The sequence below is a fragment of the Spinacia oleracea genome, unplaced genomic scaffold (assembly GCF_020520425.1).
Source record: "Spinacia oleracea cultivar Varoflay unplaced genomic scaffold, BTI_SOV_V1 SOVchr0_106, whole genome shotgun sequence".
In the NCBI taxonomy this organism is placed as follows: Eukaryota; Viridiplantae; Streptophyta; class Magnoliopsida; order Caryophyllales; family Amaranthaceae; genus Spinacia; species Spinacia oleracea.
Window position 1 is genome coordinate 20001 of NW_026614434.1, and position 10000 is coordinate 30000.

Genomic DNA, 10000 nt, shown 5'->3' on the forward strand with positions numbered 1-10000 from the left:
ATGAATATTCGGAACCGACGGATCTTGGTTTCAGTGGGAGCTAAGATCGTCACAGGCAAGAAATGAATACTCCGGAACGATGATATTGCCGGAAACGGAAATATGGATCGTATCGGAAATATGAATATTATCCAAGTCGTAGATGTTGCCGGAAACGGAAACATGGTACGTATCGGAAAATATTATTGGAAATGGAAATATTACCAGAATCGGAAATATTACCGGAAACGGAAATATTGTCAGAATCGGAAATATTGCCGGAATCGGAAAATAATTCCGGAAACGGAAATATTAAATATTTGTTCGAAACGGAAATTAATTCCGGAATCGGAAATATTAAATATTGTTCGTATCGGAAATAGATTCCGGAAATGGAAATTTAATCGGAAGCGTATCGTACGAATTAGCATCGGACGAGGCTTGCCGGACGAAGGCCCAGCACGAAGCCGGGGCCATCGCCCAGCAAGCATGCGCGCCACAAGCCCAGCCAAGGCAGCGGCCAGGCCTACCGCAAGGCAGGCCCAGCGCGCGCCAAGGGCCACGGCTGCGTGGGCCGTGCTGCGCGGGCTGCTGCTCGCACGCGCATGGGCAGCCCTTGTGGCTGCCGTGTGTGTGTGAGTTTGTGCTCATGCGTGATTCCTGAATCTACAAGAGTCAGTGTATGATTAAATTTCTATTCCTAATTGGATAAATAATTAAATAGAATTCATGTAGGATTCTAATTCCAATTAATTCGCATCCTACTAGGATTACGATTCCTTTTCCATAACTCTATAAATAAAGGCCTAGGGGTCATAATTTATACACAAGTTTCAAAGTATTCAAAAGTGAGTTTTTTGAGAGAAAATTAAAACACACATCTTGCTCATAAAGTGCCGAAATTTTCTAGTACCTTAAGGGCGATTCTAGTTGGTCAATCTTAAGGCGGATCCGGACGTGCTGTGGACTATCTACGGAGGGACGACACTTGGAGTCCTAAAAGACTTGTTCTTGTTCGGTTCGGGCGCAGCTAGGGAGGGCACGCAACAAAGAGTATGCATCTAAATTATGCTATATGATTATGTGTAAATAATATGTTGTCCTGGGTTAATGGTTGTTTCCGCATGATCTATGTAATGTCATATGTATCATAACCTAACAGTGGTATCACGAGCCCCTTATTATTTTCATAATCTAAATTGCATGAACATGGTTAAATATTACAAATTTGCAAGAATTAAAAGGGGTGATTAATTTTCGTAATTGTTAATTAATTGCAAATTGCGTTTATTTAATTATACGTACGCAGTTTTTCGGCAGTTTCTTCATTACTCATCCGAATTGAGTGATTTTTGTGTCAATTCCGCATGTAAAAGGCATTCTAAAATTTTGACAAAATAGTATTTTTCTGCCGAACCCAGAATTCTCAAATTCGAAGCCTAACTATGACTTTTCGAAGGTTTTAGTTTTTCGAATGCAAAATTTCGTAAATTTAAGATGTTAAATTAAATATTTGCGATTCTTGTTGATAAATCTTGAATTTTTGATTGACCTACTGCATATGTTTAACAAGTTTGAATGCCTAGTCTTGTTAATTATGCAATCTAATTTGTAATTATGATTAATTTGTTGAAAATTAGAATAATTTAGAATTAATTTGATTTTCATAATTAATTGTAATTTAATTAGAAACCTATGATTAAAAACCACCATAAAAATTGTAAATTATGATAAATTTTAAATTTTTATGACCTAGACTTGAATCCATAACAATCGGAAATCAATTGGATAATAAATTTTCGATTTTTTCGCCCTAAAATTATGAAATTAATATTATTTATTAATTTGTCATTAATTTTAAATATAAATTTTAAATTTTTATGCGATTCGTTCATATAACTTGCACGCACGAAGCAATGGACGCTTCGTGTTACCCTTAAGGGGTGTTGTATAATGCGGGCATGCGACGACGAGCAAGGGAGCTCGTCGCCCGTGCGGCACGAATGCAATGAGCAAGGGCGTAGTGCACGAGCACAAGGCAGCAGCCCTGCCTTGTGTCGTGTGCCACGAGCAATGAACGAATGGGCATGGGCGAAGGGCGAGCCAAGGCAGTCGCGTGTGGGCAGCAAGCGAGCTGCGCCACAACGCGCGCTGCCTCGCACAAGTGCGCACAGCCTCGCGCGCAGCGAGCGCAAGCTCGCGTGCCACGAGCGCTGCGCCCAGCACTGCTCGCGCGCGCAGCGCGCGATGTCGCTCGCCCAGCGAGCGATGTCGCGCCCCAGCGAGCGATGGCTCGCGCGCGCAGCGCGCGATGTCGCTCGCCCAGCGAGCGATGTCGCGCCCCAGCGAGCGATGGCTTGCGCGCGCAGCGCGCGATGTCGCTCGCCCAGCGAGCGATGTCGCGCCCCAGCGAGCGATGGCTCGCGCGCACAGCGATGCGAGCCAGCGCGCCCAGCGAGCGATCTCGCGCGCTGCGCACTGCGAGCGATAGCTCGCGTGCGATGGGGCGCTGTGCGGAGGCTTGCGATAGGACATCAGCAGCTATGCGACGAGCGCATGGGCTGCGCGCACACGGCCAGCAATGGCTGTGTGCGTGCGGCCCATGGGCGTGCAACGCGTAGGGTGTTTGCGTTACGATTAGATCGTTTTGAATGTTTAATTTGAAAATTTCAGTTCACGTAATTTTAATTAATTTTAAAATTAATAATTTGAATTAATTTCTTGGATTTTAATTTTGAATATTATAATTATAATAAATGGAATTTATTCTAATTATTTTACTAAAATTAAAATCATGAATTAATTTAAATGCGACTGAAATTAAATTAAATTTTTGGATTCAATTATAAATTTATATGAGCTTTAAATTTTAATTAAATTTGTATGTTTCCGGTTAGACTAGAAATACAATTTTATGTTTAAAATTAGTAAAGCATATGAATTTATTGGTTTGAGTGGGAGCGCTTTTTAGTCATAAACTCTTGATTAGGTCTACAAATCCTTAAGGTTAAAACAACTCGATTAGAATTAATAAGGACTGAATAATTGGTAGATTATTGGTGCCCTTGATTAATTGCTGCAAATGTTTACGTGATGCATAATGTGTTTTACTAACCAGCTACGTGGGCCATTCATGATAATGAATGGGTGAATGGTATATATTGTATATGTACTGTTTTGCAGGTTATGAAGTGACTAGTATGGCCCAAATAGGATAGAAAATATGGTCTGCGTACCATTAATTTGAATGTAATTGGTCTAAAGTACCAAAGTTATTTTTCAATTCAAATATGGTCTGCGAACCATCAAATAGTTGTAATTAGTTATAGCTTATCCTATTTGAAGAAAATGGTGCCTCCCACGGAGATTTTCAAGACGGACTTTGAAGTCAAAGCTTCAAGATGAAGTCGGGCCATACTAGATCACAAATATCTTATGCATGTTTTAAGTTATTTATTGTTTTAAATATGTCTTAAAATGCATGAGATCAAAAGCTTGATTATGTTGCATGATTAAGGATTTTAGTTCACTTAAAATCTAACCAACATAGTAAGAGCCTTAAGTTCCAAACTTAAAAATTGAGTTAAAAGGTGCCATGCCAAAATATACACTTGCTTGGATATCCTTTACATCAATCTAGTAATAGTTTTCGCTCAGCGAGGTGTTACTTATTGGTCCTAAAGGGGCAAGGTACACAAATAATTGTGAGTACATGTTAGTTTTGGTGAAACTCAACGATATAAGTAAGGAGTCCTTTTATGTCGTGGCAAATTCGATAGGTTTACCTAATAAGTTCTTAGACGTACCTATCAACCAAGAATAGTTTCTAGACTATTAGCAAAAGGCTTTTGCTTACCTAAGATGTTCTAGGATTAAGTCGACAAACTGTGCTTAGTTCTTCAATGATTTTAGGGTCTTGGAATCATTTTATTCACACCTGCCGGAACAATAAAATCGAATAAAATGCTAATAACTTGTTTGAATTGCATGGTTGCTTTAATTTCAAGTTATTATTCATGATAAATGTTTAGACTTTGCATGCTTCAATGTATGTTTTAATTATTAAATATCTTGCACTGCAATAAATCCTTTTAGAAAGGTAACAGTAAATTTCCTCGATTGGTAGTGAATCCAAGAACGATTCACGGAAAAGAGAGAAAGTGAGCAATTTAAAATGTACATTTCTTATAGCGACTTTTATGGTTGTTTTCGAATATCAAAATCGAATGGCAAACCAATTGGTGCTTGTGAATTCAAAATACACTGTAGTTTTGAGATCATAAAGCATTGAGTTTAATACGCTCAGCTTTACCAATGGTTAACAACCTAATATCTTTGTCCATTTAATTCTCGAATGAATCTAGTCCCTAGACATTCGAATAGATCGATGCTTAGAGAACTTTAGAAGCTTCTGGTAAGATCATCTAGTTGAAACAAAATATTCAACATAAATGGTAAAGAACCTTGTTGGTGACATTGGACATGTCTAACAAAGTATAAAAGTCAACACTAAAGAATTCAATTCTTAAGACTATAAGAAAGGGTACAAGAAATAGGAAAACGAGGAACAAATGAAAGGAATTTACGATTCCGTTTCTACCTATAAATTTATGTTTAAAGAGAAGTGACCTAGCAATCAAACTTCCTTGGTATCATATACCGCTTGAGGTTCTTACTTCGGTAATAACTCAAATAATGGAAGCTAGGATACACCAATGACCTACAAGTGGGAAATGAAGCATGGCATGCTACATTAGTTGTAGGGTCATCTAGTTTGTTTAAGTCCTTTCAAAGGCTGGAACTTAATGGCTACTTTGTTCCATAATCAGCATACCTAAATTTCTGCTTCAAACACAGAAAGACTCACATTCAGAAGAACAAAAACAATGCTTGTTTGTTTGTTTATTTGAATGAAATGGTCAATTACTGGTTGAGTCAATATGCTTGATTAAAACAAACAACTCTTTAAAGGACTTTACTAGGTTCAAATCAACCCCTTGATTTGAGTTCCACAAATCTTTGGCATTGTTGCTTAGACCATATCAACAAGTTAACATTCATAAGCTCTATTTTGATGGACCTTTTGAAAGTTGGTTGATTTCTAGATCAACTTAAGACAAGCTAGTCTTACTTGTTGAAAGTAACAAAGAATATGAACTATTGTTAGAACGCCTAGACAATAGAGTTCAAAGCTAAAGAAAGATTTTATGACTTTATTATTTCACATGGATTTGAGTGAATATAGGTTTATTTACTCAAATGTGATATAAGTTGAATCTGTTTGGCTAGTTCAAAGATTCAGAAGTATAAAATCCACTTGGCAAGAAATCATAAAGATCTAGGTTAGATCATGTTGATGATTACTTGAGACCAAATATGATCATCAATGATTGTGTGTTGTAATTTCACAATCTAGGTCCATAAGATATGGCATAATCAAAGTCAATTAGTACTTGATTCGATCAATGATGGATCATAAAGACTTTTCCTATAATTTCTAAAACAAAATGCTCAACTACCACCAAACTAAACCAAATTCGTCAAAGCTATTGAAAAGTAATTTCAGAATAACTTTTCATAAAATATCTAGAGAGTTGCAAAACTCAGTGGGAGCTTAGTGTTTGTCATTCGACAAACTAAGGCCCAAGTATAGATATATGTTTCATTATGATTTATTCAAATGAGACACAAGGGTATTGTTTCTACCACGAATTTTTGAGAACATAATGTTTGTTTGCTCGAAATAATGTCCTTTTGGAGATTCGTTTCCAAAATGACAAGTGGGAGAAAATAGACCTCGAAAGTCTTCGAGACGAACAACAAACATAAACGGACATTCCGGAGGCTTTTCGAAGTGCTTCAGAAAATCCGAACTTATTCTTTAAGGACTTTAGAAGTGGCTTTAAAGAATAGACATCTCTTAGAAGACTTTACAAGTGCTTCAAGGAGAACAGAATATTCAAAGGACTTTCAAGTGGCTATTGATATTCTATTGTTTGATGTTCTATACCCAAGTAGGCATAGAATTCAAGTCACTGAAACTATGAGATTCTTCTATTAGATAGTGAAGAAACATAGAGATCAGGTCAATGAAACTATGAGATTCTTCTATTAAATAGTGAAGAAACCTACAACTTGCAGTCAAACTATTATCATGTAGATTAATGAGTTTGTGACTTGTAAGAAAGCTATGACGAAACCCAGATTCCCTAAAATGGTTAGAGGCCATATATAGACTCAAATGTTTTAAATGGTTAGAGGCCATAAAACATACTCAATGTTTTGATGACAAAATTGAAATTTTGTTGATTTGCAAGAATAGTTTCACACCTATTGGTTGCAAGTTTGTTTTAAGGATAAAAACCATCAAACATGGAATTGTGTTCACACACAAAGCTAGATTAGTTGCTAAAGGTTACAAGCAAATTCATGGCATGGATTGTGTTGAAACCTCATGCAAAATCGTAATGCTTAAGTCTATAATTCAAGCAATGATTGCATATTGGTACATATGGCAATTTGGATGACAAAACGTATTCCTCAATCAAATGTTGGAATAAACTATGTACATGGTATGTCATAGGATTTGTGGATCCAAATAAATGCTTGAAAAGGAAAGCTAGCTTATGAAATCTAAGTACAGATTTAAGCAAGCAATTGGGAATTAGAAATGTATTTTAGTGAAGCTAATAAGTATTTTAGTTTCATAAAGATACATGATTCTTATAGATATATAAGAAGTTTAGTGGGAGTACTTAAAACTTAATTGGTCCTATGTGTATTACACACATATCTCTCTATTGTGAAATAACATTCAAATGCTAATGACTTAGATTTGAAATAATTCATCAATGATGGACCATGGCGAAACTTAGTACATACTGGGTATTAAGATCTATTTACAAAAATCTTATGATATTGTTTTGGATTAAGTAATGGCATTTACTAAATCAAACACGAAAGTCTCCATTGGAGATATTCGACCCATGTGAATAAATCTAAGTAAAGGATGTTTGAACTATGTATAAGCATTTACTAAGTTAAACATCAAAGAGTCTAAATGAGATTCTTAACCTATATTATATGTCAAAGAATTTAGCTGGATTCAGTATCTACTGAAATTGAATAAGCTAAAGTTACATGAATAGAATTCAATTGGGAATTATTCTGCAAAAGAATTTATCATGTATGATATAATATGAGGATCGCCAAAAACGTATCGTATGACTTTAGCCATGACGAACATATACCAATCTCTATTGATCTAAGTGAAGATCAACTAGATTGAGATCAAGAATACTTATGGTACTTGAAAAGGTACATAGGAATAGTTCTTGATTCAAGGAAATAAAGATATGCTAAATATTGATGCTACACGCAGAAACACTGGCAAAGGATCAAGCAAGACCCCTTTGGAGTTAACCATTGACAAGGACGAGCTATAGAGCATTGTGTTTTGAAAATGGCAACATGGATTGGAGACCATGAGTTGTTGCGTGGGAAATTAAAATAATAATTTCTATGTTCTAAGATATAGTTGGAGAATCTTCCACATATCTATGAACTGCCTGGATAGGTAAATCCAAACAAAGCATCACTAGCAACCTATACAGTTGAAGTAAAAGTAATTATTGCCTAAGAAGCAATAAAACAGGGTTGTTTAAAGTTCTTCACTGAACTTGGGTAGATCACCTATCTGCTGGCTTGATGGTTCTTCATTGAAAAATGCGTAGAACCACTCTTGAAGCAAGAAAAACGTCTGCTAACTTGATGGTTCTTCATTGCAAAATGATAAAACCACCATCGAAGTAAGAAAGACTAGATCACATAATAAACAAACTCGAAAAGATCTTATCATCATATCTCGAAGAACATTCGATGAAAAGGATATTAAGATTGGCAAAGCATGATAACTAAACCTATGCAACAAGTGAGAAGCAACACTCACATTGTAGCACTGGGAATCAAGCATAGCTTTGAATTCCATGAACTGTTTTAAAGATGGGTTTGAGGCCCATGGTTGTAAAACAATTGGGTTAAACATTTATCATATATGAAATGTATTTTCATATTCCATTTAATCTTGGTTTAGTATTAAATGATGAGTCCCTTCAAATTTGACGATATATTCAAGATGGACTGTCAGGACCAGTCCTGTGACTAAGAAATGTCTATCAAGTGAACTTGAATGTCAAAGGTTGAAAATGGTCCCTAATCGGAGTTTTCTATAAAATTGGACGCATAGAAAACGTTAGACGATTAGAATGCAAGATGACTAGTAGTTCTGTTTCTTGAACTATGTGGACATGGCAATGTCATAATCATTTGCATAGATACTTACTTTGGGAAGACTAGTATCGGACAAGACCTATGAAACTTTACTGTAAGAGATGAAAGTCTGTCATAAGTAAATTTCATTAAATTATTAGACACTAAATCCTCAATACCTGAGTGATTTGAGATTACTTGTTTGAGAACTGGTTGCTTTGACGTTGACCAACCGTCGCACCGTAAAAGGAGGCTATAAAGGCAACGCTCAGGTAATCACCTATCAAACGAAGTCTAATCTCAAGATCGCAAGATTGGGATTGTCCTCCCATAAATCGGGATGAGATGCTTAAAAGTTGTACAAGGCCACTCGGAGAGCTAGAAACTGTGAAATGCATGGCCGTGCTCGGATGAATCATAGGCTATGATTATCTGTTTATTTGATCAGTTGAACTCTGAAACCGAGGAACACCTCTGGACATAATAAGGATGACAACTCTTACCTTATGTTCAAGAGCAAGCATCGAGCGACAAAGGAATTAGGAAATGCACACTTGTCCCTAAGGACAAGTGGGAGACTGAAGGAAATAATGCCCTTGGTCCAAGTATGCATTCTATGTTAAGTCTAATAAATGCGGTTCAGTATTAATTAACAAGTTAATAATTCAGTGAGATCAAGTGAGCTGAATGCCTAGCTAGAGGCCGCTTCAGTTCAAGTGGAATTAATGATATTAATCCACAGCTTACTCTTGACTGAACCCGTAGGGTCACACAAATAGTACGTAAACGGATCAAGTATTTAATGGCATTAAATACTCCATCTATGAATATTCGGAACCGACGGATCTTGGTTTCAGTGGGAGCTAAGATCGTCACAGGCAAGAAATGAATACTCCGGAAACGATGATATTGCCGGAAACGGAAATATGGATCGTATCGGAAATATGAATATTATCCAAGTCGTAGATGTTGCCGGAAACGGAAACATGGTACGTATCGGAAAATATTATTGGAAATGGAAATATTACCAGAATCGGAAATATTACCGGAAACGGAAATATTGTCAGAATCGGAAATATTGCCGGAATCGGAAAATAATTCCGGAAACGGAAATATTAAATATTTGTTCGAAACGGAAATTAATTCCGGAATCGGAAATATTAAATATTGTTCGTATCGGAAATAGATTCCGGAAATGGAAATTTAATCGGAAGCGTATCGTACGAATTAGCATCGGACGAGGCTTGCCGGACGAAGGCCCAGCACGAAGCCGGGGCCATCGCCCAGCAAGCATGCGCGCCACAAGCCCAGCCAAGGCAGCGGCCAGGCCTACCGCAAGGCAGGCCCAGCGCGCGCCAAGGGCCACGGCTGCGTGGGCCGTGCTGCGCGGGCTGCTGCTCGCACGCGCATGGGCAGCCCTTGTGGCTGCCGTGTGTGTGTGAGTTTGTGCTCATGCGTGATTCCTGAATCTACAAGAGTCAGTGTATGATTAAATTTCTATTCCTAATTGGATAAATTAATTAAATAGAATTCATGTAGGATTCTAATTCCAATTAATTCGCATCCTACTAGGATTACGATTCCTTTTCCATAACTCTATAAATAAAGGCCTAGGGGTCATAATTTATACACAAGTTTCAAAGTATTCAAAAGTGAGTTTTTTGAGAGAAAATTAAACACACATCTTGCTCATAAAGTGCCGAAATTTTCTAGTACCTTAAGGGCGATTCTAGTTGGTCAATCTTAAGGCGGA